Source organism: Equus caballus, chromosome 23 (genome assembly GCF_041296265.1).
Source record: "Equus caballus isolate H_3958 breed thoroughbred chromosome 23, TB-T2T, whole genome shotgun sequence".
Taxonomy (NCBI): Eukaryota; Metazoa; Chordata; class Mammalia; order Perissodactyla; family Equidae; genus Equus; species Equus caballus.
This window is the reverse complement of record NC_091706.1, coordinates 25,297,837-25,310,918: the sequence shown is the minus strand read 5'-3', so window position 1 is coordinate 25,310,918 and position 13,082 is coordinate 25,297,837.

Below are 13,082 nucleotides of genomic sequence, written 5' to 3'. Positions count from 1 at the left end.
AAGTAGCAGAATGAGTTAGCAGTGGGAACTAAGTCAAAGATAGAACACTGCAGGCCTTGTGATCATGAGGGGTCCAGCAGAGGAAACTGTCAGGCCAGCATCGCAGGACAGGAAGAGACACCACCACGAGGAGCCACCATGAGGGATGGAGCGAGACCCCCAGACCACAAAGCATCTAGCAGAACAATTTTCCATAGGACAATTTCCTCCTATTTGAAGGACTTCACTCAGATGCCTCTTTGCCCCCAAAGGGATTAGCTTAAACTTCAACATTGAGGTTACGTTTTAGCATCTAACATGGAGAAGCCTGGTGCTGCCAAGAACAAAGCACCACCCTTGCAGCCTGCTAGTCTTTCCCAGATGAGTGAAAACAACACTGTTTCTGGATTAATTGAAGAAATCGTCTGGGAAACTGTTCTTAAATCCCTTTCAGATATTCACAGCCCCTTTCAGTTTTCCTCCAAGTAGACAATCAGTCTTAATGAAATGTGATTTCAGGTTTCATGGCTGAGTCAGGAAATTCAAAGCTAGGGTTTCCACATTGATGGTTAGTCAACCCCACTACATGCGCATCTTCGGGCATCAAAGTTTTACTGTGAACGCGAACAGCCCCCTGGATGCAAGATGCTTGTGAAGGTTAGTTCCTCTGAGGACAAGGGCCTTGGTTCAGAGACACTTGTTCCTGAGCAATGGTCTTAAAAATAAAGCATAAAGAGCTCCTGACGAGAAAGTTAGTGGTGACTCAAGCTGACTAAAAGTGAAGAATTTAGCTCCAATCTCTGAGGGAGGTGGACGTGGTTTCACATTGAGTGGCTCAGTTTGAGGTGCTTCCTCTCGGCCAACATGGCTTTGCAGATATCTGTGGGTACAGATTTAAGCCAGGAGTACCAAAAAGACTTGAGTTCAGCTCTAGACTTTTGGCAGACAGCGTTTCTACCTCACGATATTTTGTCTTTCTTTGAATGTCTTTTTCTTGCCAAAGATTTGTTTTTGCGCAAGTTACAGAGAACAGTGTCATGTGTCTTTCATTTTACATGCTATTAGGTTTGTAAAACTCATGTAAACTTGTAACCTGACCACAGAGTTGGAGGGGTGAATAAGATAAGCCAAGTTAGTGATGCTCAAGCTTATAAAGATTTATCTTTCTTTGCCCCTAGCTTTATTGAGATATAATTGACATAAAACATTGTGGAAGTGGAGGGTACAGAACACGATGATTTGATACACATATATATTGTGAAATCATTACAATGAGGTTAGTTAACACATCCATCATCTCATGTAATTATAATTTGTTTGTGTATGTGCATGGTGAGAACATCTAAGATTTATTCTCATAGCAATTTTCAAGTGTACGGCACAGTATTGTTACAGATAGTTACCATGCTGAATATGGTCCCCAGAACTTAGTCATCTTATAACTGGACATTGGTAACCTTTGAGCAACATCTCTCCATTTCCCCCAAACCGCCCCCCACCCGAGCCCCTGGCAATCACTATTCTACAGTTTCTATGAGTTTGGCTATTTTCAGATTCCACATATAAGTGAGATCATATGGTATTTGTCTTTCTCTATCTGACTCATTTAACATAATGCCCTCGAGGTCCATCCATGTTGTCATAAATGGCAGGATTTCCTTCTTTCTTATGGCTGAATAATATTCCATTGTGTGTGTGTGTGTATTTATGTATATATATACAACACATTTTTTAATCCATTTATCTGCTGATGGACACTTAGGTTGTTTCCATGTCTTGGCTATTGTGAATAATGCTGCAATGAACATGGGAGTGCAGATATCTCTGAGAGACTGGTTTCTTCTTTGGATATATACCCAGGAGTAGGATTGCTGGATCATATGGGCGTTTTATTTTTAATTTTAGGGAGAACCTCCATACTGTTTTCCATAGTGACTGCACCAATTTACATTCCCACCAACAGTGCATAAATGTTCCCTTTTCTCCACATCCTTGCCGGCGTTTCTCTCTTGTCTTTTTGATGACAGCCATTCTATCAAGTGTGAGGTGATATATCATGTGGTTTTGATTTGCCTTTCGCTAACAATTAGTGATGTTGAGCACCTTTTCATTTACCTCTAGGCCATCTGTATGTGTAATTTTGGAAAAATGTCTATTCAGGTCTTCTGCCCATTTTTAAATTGGATGATTTTTTTGCTATTAAGTTATATGAGTTTCTTATATATTTTGAATATTAACCCCCTATCTGATAGGTGGTTTGCAAATATTTTCTCTTCATAGGTTGCCTCTTTGTGTTGTTGATTAGTTCTTTTGCTGTGCAGACAGCTTTTTAGTTTGATGTAGTCCCACTTTCTTTATTTTGTTGCTTGTGCTTTTGGTGTCATATCCAAAAAGTCATTGCCAAGACCAATGTCAGGGAGCTTTTTTCCTATGTTTTCTTCTAGGACTTTTACAGTTTCAGGTCTTATATTTACCTGTTTGTTCTATTATGAGTTAATTTTTGTGACTTGTGTCAGATAGGGGTCCAATTTCATTCTTTTGCCTGTGAACATCCAGTTTTCCTAACACCATTTATGGAAAAGACTATCTTTTCCTCGTGGTGTATTCTTAGGTCCCTCGTCAAATATTAGTTGGTTATATAGACATGGATTTATTTCTGGGTTTGTGATTCTGTTCTATTGGTCTGTGTCTGTTTTTATGCCACTACCAAACTGTTTTGAGTACTATAGCTTCATAGTATAGTTTAAAATCAGGAAGTTTGATGCTTTCAGCTTTTTTCTTTCTCAAGATTGCTTTGACTATTTAGGGTCTTTTGTGGTTCCATATGAATTTTAGCATTGTTTTTTCTATTTATGTGAAAAATACCATTGGAATTTTGGTAGAGATGGCACTGAATTTACAGATGGCTTTGGGTAGCACGGACATTTTAACAATATCCTTCTGACCCATGAACAGGGGACAGCTTTCCATTTGTGTCCTTTTCAATTTCTTTCATCAATGTCTTATAATTTTTACTGTAGAGGTCTTTCACCTCCTTGGTTAAATTTATTCCTAAGTATTTTATTGTTTTTTGGTTACATCCCACCAAGCAGCACTCCATAAGCAACACTAATATTTCTGGGGGAAAGCATGGATGTTTATATTAAGTGGAGTAAGTGATGACTATAAACATCTACAGCTCAGTTCAGGTCAGTTTTGCCCCAAATGCATCATGAAAAAACTGGTGTTCTTGAAATTCTCCATCTTGGAATTGGAAATAAGGAATTTGTGGACTGTACTCCTGTTATCCCCATTTTACACATGAGAAATTGGATCCACAGAGGTCAAGTGAGTTGAATGACAGAAGTTTTCTCTGATGGCAGAGCTAATGTCCTTCACCTCTCCCCACCGTCTGCATGTCAGTGACTAGAATGAGGTTGTCCAGAATGTTCCTTTCGTTCTCTCTTTTGTATTGCTCTGTCTCACACCCATATACTACTTACATATGCTCTCTGCATCCCTTCTTCAACCAGTTACCAAAAATGACTCTGTCAGTATGCCCAAGCAAAATTCCATGCTTTTTTTTTAAAAAAGAGAAAACAGTAGGGCCAGAGCTTTGCTAACGTGTCCTTGCTCTGAGAAGCTCACTTCTTGGTTTGATGCTATTTTCTATGTGACTAAAAGTCTGATCTTTAGACAAGAGGCAGTGTTAAAACAATATACTTTAGCAGTAACAAAAACCTCAGCAAAAAACATGTGGAATCAAAAATATCAAAAAAACTCATGAGCCAGCCCTGATGGCCTAGTGGTTAAAAGTTTGGCGTACTCCGCTCTGGTGTCCTGGGTTCAGTTCCCAGGCACAGAAGCACACCACTCCTCTGTCAGTAGCCATGCTGTGATGGCGGCTCACATAGAAGAACTAGAAGGACTTACAACTAGAGTATACAACTGTGTACAGGGGCTTTGGGGAGAAGAAAAAAAAAGAGGAAGCTTGGCAACAGATAATAACTCAGGATGTCTCTTCCCCAACAAAAAAATTAAACAAAAAAAATTCAAATTTTCTGATTAGAAGTGTCTTAATTTAGACCTTTTTCCTCCTCCAAACTTTAAATGTGGTTAGCTTTTTGCTTTTTTACTTTGTATTCTCTTGATAAAATGGAGTGTGCTTTGCTTCAGCCTTGCTTCCTTTTTTTGAAAAGCACTTGGTAACATGTACAATAGTCTTGTTTGAAAGATGGTCACATGGGAAGGCTTTCTTTGATTACTAGTGTGTGTTTTGATTCATGAGCTCATAAAGGCCCACAAATGGTGGTTAAAACAGAATTGTTTACAGTCATGTTAAAATTGCACTGAGGTCACAGGAGGCCCTGCTCGCAGGGTAGATTGAGCTGCAAGGCAAAGGACAGAGGTTGCTTGAAATCCTGGGAGCTGCTAGTCTGAGTCCACAAAGGCATTTTGATCTGTTGCTCTAGTTTGGGGACCGTTTGATTATGTACTCTGAGCACTTAATATCACACACCTATGTGTGTGTGAAGAAGGTCGAGTCTCTCCACCGCCAAGAAAGGAATTCTTAGGGAATTCAGAGAGATGACTTTGTAGAGTTTTAATTAAGATCTCATCACAGAACTTGGACCAGTTCAGTTACCATCTGAATTGCTTTCCTGTGAAAAACAAGGGCTGCCAAAGCCAGCACAGGGATGCATAGCTATTTAGACAAGTGCATAATTGGTTCCCCAGAGGAGAATTGGGCAGCTATGAGTGTTTTAAGGGTCATCTTTTAAGGATGTTGCAAAACTATAATCCTGTTCATCGGTGGTCCCTGAAAATCTTTCCTGAAATCCCCAACAGTCCAGGGAGGTATCACGAGGTCCAGAATTGAACACTGACACCTGGCTCGCTTCCCCCTCTGTTTGAAGACAACGATGGCATACGATGCCAGTAGCTGGCACAGCCGGCAGTAATAAATGTTAGCTCTCCCCCCTTTCACCCAACTCCACTCACACCGTTAGATAAGACAGCATTTTCAGTGGATATTTGCTCTTGTGACTATTATTTGACTAACATATGTATAGAAATTGCCATGTAAAATGTGGCAATAATCAAGCAGGTTGGCAAATGTGTTGAAAAAGAAAAATTTGCACAAATTTTTATAATGCAGATGGAGGAAACCTTTTTTAAAAAAAAATTCAGTTTTTATCCCAATGTTTTCTAAGAAATACCATATCTTAATGTTCAAGCAAATACCCACCCCAGCAGATGTGTGTGGCTACCAGTATTAAAGGGATATTGATGGAAAAGTCTGCCTCTTTCACGCAGAGGACGCCTTCTTTGCCACGCATCTTTATGAAAGAGAAGTTTCTGTTTCTTAGCATTATATATGTGGCTCAAATTAAATTCTCACTTTAAAACATAAAGTCTGTTGAGGCTGAATTGTAAAAATCCTATTGCACACGTATTTGGGAATTTGGAGACTTGGGAAGATGATAAGTTGGTAGATGATTGAGAACAAGTCTGAGAAGAGTTAAATATCCACATCATTCATTTATTCAACAAAACTTTATTACACAGCTTCTCTGTGTTTTAAGACACTGAGCTAGATAGACACTGGGGATACAGAAATGCACAGAACAGAGATGGTCCCTGACCTCAAAGAGCTTGGAATGAAACGGGGCTTCATGTGAGTCATTGGTCACAACATAGTTGCATGCATGGTGTGCTAGGGGAGTTCAAGACACTCTAGAACCACATGGAAGGGAACATAACCCAGACTTGTAGGGTCAGGGTAGGCTTCTGGAAGAAGTGACACCTAAGACAAAACCTGAAGAATATGTAGGGATTGGTCAGATAAGGAGATTGTGTATGTGGTAGAGGCAATGCAGAGGCAAGAAGTGAAAATTCCCAGAGGTGATAGAGAGCACGGGGACTTCAGACAACTTGGAAGCCCTTTGGTATGGCTGGTGGTTGGAGGGTAATAGGTGGAGCTTAAAAACTGTGAAGACCCTTGTGAGCCATGTGAGGATTTATAACTTTGCACTAAGGGCAATAAGGCCTTGTGAAAGATTTTTGTTGGTTGGTTGGTTGGTTGGTTTGGGTTTTTTTTGGTGAGGAAGACTGGCCCTGAGCAAGCATCCGTTGCCAATCTTCCTCTTTTTGCTTGAGGAAGATTGTCCCTGAGCTAACATCCATGCTGATCTCTCGCTATTTTGTATGAGGGATGCTGCCACAGCATGGCTTGATATGCACTGTGTAGGTCCACATCTGGGATCTGAAACCTACAACCCCGGGGCCACCAAAGCAGAGCACACAAACTTAACCACTATGCCACTGGGCCGGCCCCAAGGCCCTATGAAAGATTTTAAGCAGGGGAGTAGCATTGTCAGATACTGATTTGGGGAGGATCACTCAGCTACACGTAGAGAGTGGATTAGGAGAGTGGACTGTAGGTAGAGACTACTTAGGAAGCTATAGCAGGGGTCCAAGTGTGAGAAAATGGTGGCCTGAACAAAGATAGTGACAATGGAGATGTGAACGGGTCCTAGAGACAGTGAAGGGGATAGAACTGATCAGGAATGGGTGATTTATTGCATGCTGAATTAAGGTTTTTATTTGTTTATTTTTCTGTTTTGTTAGCAAGCAAAAGAAACTGTCTTTGACCAACTTAAGTAAAAAAGGGATCTCTTGGAAGGCCGTCAGGATAGGTCACAGAGTCAAAGAGAAAGTGGAATAAAAAGCTTGGGGATCCAAGAAGCAGAGAGCTTCATCTCTTCACAGTCTTCAAAAGCCCAAGGGGCCATTTTTTCTAGGGTATTGGCTGTAAAATTTGTTGGTTCTAACCATCTCTCATCTCTCAGATATATTCACTCAGAATTCAAAGTCTCAGGAAAGAAAATCTGAGTGAGCCAGCTTAGATCCAATGCCCCTCCTCCACCCATGCAGCCAGGATTGGTGCATTCTGTTACCAGTGATGTGGAAGAAAGAGGAGCAGGGCCAACCAAAGCAGCTGCTTCAACCATGTGGAGGATGTGGAGGGGGTGGGCAGAGACAGGAGTCAGGTGAGGCCCAGGTCTCTGGCCCGGGCAAGTGCGTGAATGGTGGTATCATTCTCTGAGACAGGAGAAGGAGCAAGTTTGAAATGAGCAGCGGGGAATGGCATTTAGTATTGAACATACACATGAAAAGGTATCGCAGGAAAGTGAAAATACTAGTCTAGAACGAAGAACTTTCTCAGCTGAGGAGCTAGTCCTCAGTATTCACATGGTAATAGAATCCATGGGAATGGAGGAGATAGTATAAGGAAAGTGTGGAGTAGGAGGGGAAGGGAGGCTTGGACAGAATCCTCAGGATTCAAACAGGCAGATCTAAGAGAAAATGGAGCTAAAATAGGTTGGCCACAGGCTGTAATTGCCTCCTCTGAGATGGCCTCCAATGATCCCTACCTCCTGGTATTCATACTTCTGTGTAGTTTCCCTCCTCCGTTATACCAGAACTGATCTATGTAACGGATAGAATATGCAAAAGCAATGGCATATTAGGTTATAAAAGACACTGTGGCTTCTGTTTTGCTCTCTCTCTCCATCTTGGATCTTTCACTCTGCCAGTTGCCATCTTGTGAGCACCCTACGTAAAACCATGTGATGAGCAATTCAGGCCATTGACTGGCTGCCATGTGAGTGAGCTCAGAAGCACGTCCTCCAGCCCCAGTCAAGCCTCGGATGACTACAGCCCCAGGTCCCACCTTGCTCGTGGATTCGAAAGATCCTGAACCATAACCACCTGGCTAAGCTGCTTCCCAATTTCTGACCCACAGAAATTGTGAGATAATACATTTTTGCTGTTTTAAACCACCAGGTTCTGAGGTAATTTGTTACACAGTAATAGATATCTATTACACTATTTGTAACTTGGATCTTTTCGATGTTTTCCCTCCTATGTTAATTCAGTTCCATTATTTAGTTTTCTTTGCATCACACTTTATTTCTGATCTCTCTCCAAATTATTATTAAACCAATAATGACTTTCCCTTGTTCATTTCTTGCTGTATCTATTTTGCTCTGTAAACTTAATTGTCCTGTAATTGTAACTTCTTGGGATTTTTATTAGTTAAGTAGATTTTTAACATCTAAGGAGTAAGCTATACAAAGAAAGCTTTCTTTAGTTATAGTGGGAAAAAGAGAGGACCAAGGAAATTGACCTGCTAGAAAGAAGGAAGAAAAGTTGTCAAGATGGAAAGATGTCAAGGTTGGGCAGACCCTGCTAATGGTAGTTGAGCTTTCCCTTTATGCAAGAATGGTCAACCCTTAAAGGGCAACTGCCTTATTTTTCCCTGGGAGGGTGGAACGTTAAAGGAAATCTGGAGATTTTAAGTGGCTAAAGAAAACTTTAAAGTGTTGATTATATTCTGCTTATATTCAAATAATTTAAGGATATTTAAGAATTGATGGCTATTATTGCTTTGGAGAATTCTCTGAAAGAGTAATTATAGTACCATTTCTCAAAAAAGGGATGGGGATTATAGTTCTTTATCTAACCTTCAATTCACTCTTATGGAAAAGAGCACAGCAACTATGCAAATAACAAAATAGCATGAAATATTTGCAACATATCTGAGAAAGTTTTAATATTTTATATGTATAATACTTTTACAAATCAAATAGAAAATGTACTAATAGAGAATTGGGTACACAAATGGACTGTTGAGCAAAGGATGAGAAATCTATTATTAGAATTTATAACTGAATAAATCAAAATTAAAGAAAGATACCATTTTTTACCTGTCAAACTGGTAAAAACAATTATTTAAAAATTCACTTAGGGAGGGGTAGATAACAGCCATTCTCAAAGATTGCAGATGAGAGCTGAAATTGATAAAACTTTTCTGAAAGAATTCTTGGAAATGTGCTCAGTCATCTTAATAATGTACATAAGCTTTGACTCAAAAATAAGACTTCTATGATTTACTCTAAGTAAATATCTGAAAGTATAATCAAATATTTTTTTAAAAAAGGATTTTAATTGCAGTGTTTTTTTGAAATCTGGTTATAAATGACGGAAACCCAACTTGAAAAAGCATAAGCAAAAGCAGAGAGTTTATTGGCTAGGGGAATCCAAAGGTTTGAAGAACTGAGTTATAGAAAATGTACAGAAGGGCATGGATGCAGCTGGGTCTCAGGACCAAGTGGAATCAGGCTTTGAATGTTGCCAGGTCTTCTCCCACCCCTCTTATCTGCTGCTCTCTGAGTGTTCTTTTATTTTTAGGACAGACTGGCTTTTCCTCACGGTGGGAAACGTCTCCATTGGTCCGATGGACGTTTTTAACAAAGGAGAGGCTGACTGATCTCAAGCTCTCTGAGTTGTAGTTCAGAAACAATTCTATGAAAAGATTCTGAAGGCCCACTCTGGATCAGGAGCTCACCCATGGAACAGTCAATTGAAGTGGTGGTGATTGGCCTATATTGACTCAAGCACCCACTTCAGATGAATTGGTTGTGGCCACGATAGTGAGGATATGAGAAAACATGGCAGTTTCTGTCATAACCGTGTAGCCTTGGTGAATGGGGGGGGGGGGGGGCTGGTATAGTGATTGGGCAGGCAACCCCATAGATGCCCACCAGAAAATTTTGGCTTTTTTCCATGTTATAAGCCAATCAGTAGATAGAGTATGGCGTCTAAAATATGGAAACTGGGGATAGGGGCTGAGAAACACGGAGTGAACATCAGACAGCTACTAGTGACTTCAGATTGATGGCAGAGGATAGGAAGTTGGTAGGTATGTCACTGAACCTGTAAGTTACTTTCTTGTGGTCGACTTTCCTGCATGTGAATGGAAGTGAGGAAATACTATTTATTACATACCTGTGATATGCCTAACTCTGGGGGAAGTACCTACTCTCTAAATACCTATATCTAAACACCTTCATATATACATACGCTGTATATATAAATTTATATATGATATAATAAAATCTATTTCTGATTTCAACTCTCTAAGATTTAGGAGGCCCGTTTTACATACAAGAACTTGGAAGGCTGAGAAAGGTTAAATAACTTACCCAAAGTTGTACAACTAGTGAGAAGCCAAGCCAGCTTTGAAGCCCTGACTCCTATGCTGGCTCCTCATATCACCTAGTCTTTCTCAAAATTTTTACCCCAAGATGTCTTAAGGATATGGCATGTCTTTCACTTACCCAGCATTTCGCATGCCATTCTTTTTGCATTTTACAAAGCTTGAGTTTATGTAGTTTTTCTCCAAAATGAATTTTATACCATTATTTCTCCATATTTATAAAACCTATCAAAGTAATTTGTAACTGAGTCTATCCCAAACAATGTAAATCCCTTCCCTACTATCCTCCCATGTGCCCTGAGGGAGCTGGGTCTTCATAGGGAGGGGAAAATCTCCAATATGCTGGTCTCTGCCCACCAGTGCATTTCAGAGTCACAGTAATTCACTGAGCAGTACCTATCCCACCCATCATTCTTTCATTGAACACGTGTTGATTGAGCGCACACTAGGGCTGTTTTGGGCCTGATGAGCCTGTTAAACGGTCCTAAAGCCATTCATTCCTGTGCCGAATATCACACCAAATAGCTCCTACCCAACCCCCCACCCACCAATTTAAGGCTGAAACACTGAGAGCTGTGCTTTTTAGTAAACCTTTACAGCAAATTTCTTCTGAAGTCATCTGTTGATGAGCATATCATGGAAGACAGAATCAAGAGCTTTGTAAAATTCAAGCTCTGTTACCTCTATTTCATCCCTCTGATCTACCGGGCCTGTCACTCTGTTTTAGAAGGAAATTAGATGGTTCTGACAAGACTGTTCTTCACAAAGCAATGTTGATTATTACCTAGTGTTCTGCAAGTGTATGGGTGTTTGCAAATTGATTTTTTGATGATTTGTTCTAGTATTTTTCAGGTATGAAAACTAAACTGACTACTCTATGATTTTTAGGGCTGTCCCTTTCTCGGTTTCAAATATAGATCTTATCTCTACTTTTGTACTATTTAGTGGCCTCACTGATTTCTGTCTAATTTTCAAGATTGCTTTTGAAAAACCTCATTAGGCTTGCTTAGAATGGAAACAGTTTAAGGAAAGGAAACAAACATTTGCAGTCAATTTTTTTCTTAAAAAGAAAACATGGTAACAAAGAACTGAAATCTGGAGTTTCTTACAAATTGGCAAACTCCTAAATATTTGCTAGGTCACCATCCGCCGCTCTCACGTTGTCCTTCAACAAAACCTAGAATTTATAAGGTTACCATTACAGGGGCAGAACAAGAAGTGATCTTAGTGAAATAGTTAAAGATGTTTAAGGCAATTTGATTCAAATATTTCTTCCCCTTGGCAAGCTCGTTTTGTGAAAGACCTACACAGATTACAGGATAATGTATACTTTTGAAATACAAAGAGATTTATTTAGCCCTCCAGAGAATGATCACTAATGGAGATCAGTGCATCTGCTTTTTCCTGCCATTAAGATAAGTTCAAAGTCATACTGGAACATAGGTGATATCTCCTTCTAACTAATATTATGAAAATGTGGTCATCAACCAGCTTAGACTGTTACTATGTGGAAATGATACAAAGATGACAACTTTTGAGGTTGCGTTAACCAGCTCGTAGGAAAACCAGAGAACGGCTGTGAAAATTCCTCCCCCAAAACATCTGGGGGATGAACAAGGAGGATACCCCTGGATGTGGTCCGGAGAGAGAAACGATGGGTTTGTCTTCATTTTCTAGTTCCTTTTTTGGCACCATCGTAGGCTCATCAGTACACTTAGCTTGGGAGTCCAAAAGCTCCAGTTCAGTAGAGAGAGCTTTGTGACTCCAAGGCAGACAGAACCATTTTTCAATTGCAAAAGCACTTAATTCTTTCTCACTTTAAGTGTGAAAGCCATTTGGGTGATAGCCCAGGCAGGGTATTGCAGACCGGGAGTGAAAAACTCTTGGCCTCTGAGAAGAAACAGTAGGAAAAAAAAATTCAGTTACCATTTACTAAGAGACCAAGAAAAAAAAAAAGTACTGCATTTAGAAAAAATTGCTTTTGGCAACTGTGCCTAAGACTCTCAAATTTGGAAGTTAAACATGGGAAAATGTTATAAACGGGTTGCACCATATTTGTCTATCACTCTCTTTTGGAAGTGGCAATCTGGGCGACTGGAAAGTATGAACACATCTCTATTCTGGTGCAGCTTGCTGAGAACTGCAAGTTACAGAATGAAGCCTGCCTGTTGGGCTGCCGCTTATAAATAGAAGGAATCTGGTTCATGCCATAGAGGGGGAGCTTCCGTTTGATTTTTTGCATGTGTGAAGGCAGCTAGTGTGTATTTGACAGGACAGCTCAGCTGTCGTGAGCTGGCAAGTAGTGACAGAAGGGAGAAAGGGGCCCCGCAAATAGCCATTCTCTGAATGTGCTCCTTGAGGAGTTGGGATGTTTCCTGGGGCAGTAATCCTCATGCCTGGGTTAGGATGCGAGGCTGGCTAGGGTGTCGCAGAGGAGGCTGAGGGAGCTCTGGAGTGTCACAGAGCTTCAGAGCTACCCATAGCTATTTGACCACAACTCATCTTCCGAGGTGACAGCCATTCTCTTTTGCTTCCTTATTTTTTGATGGTGATAGTCATTTTATGAGACGATGGGCCTATGGGAATTTTGGGAGGATTATGGGATGCTCCTATTCAGATAGGAAAATAATAGAGGTAACAGTATGTGCTGAGTGGGCTACTGCATTTACAGCGTTTTATTTAATTCCCACAGTAACACAGTTATGCAGGTGGCATCAGCCCAACTTAAATGGATGAAAATGGAGGTTCAGGGAAGTAAAGTGATTGGCTCAAAGTCTACAAGCAGTAAGCGGTGTGATCAGTCTACCCAAGTTGACCTGGCAACCTATGATCACCTGCTTCACCATCTCCTCCCATCAGGAAAGCACACCTGTAGGTTGCATTGAAAGCCTGATTATCTAGGGGGCCAGTGGGCCTTTGCCATGTAGGCTGGGTGTGACTTATGTCTCTGCCCTTCTACAGAGGAGTGGTAGGAGCTCAGCAGCCAGCCATCGCTGGCAATTCTGTGGAGAGGCCACATACTGTAGTTCAGCACCAGGCCTGCTTTGCAGAGGGGATTATT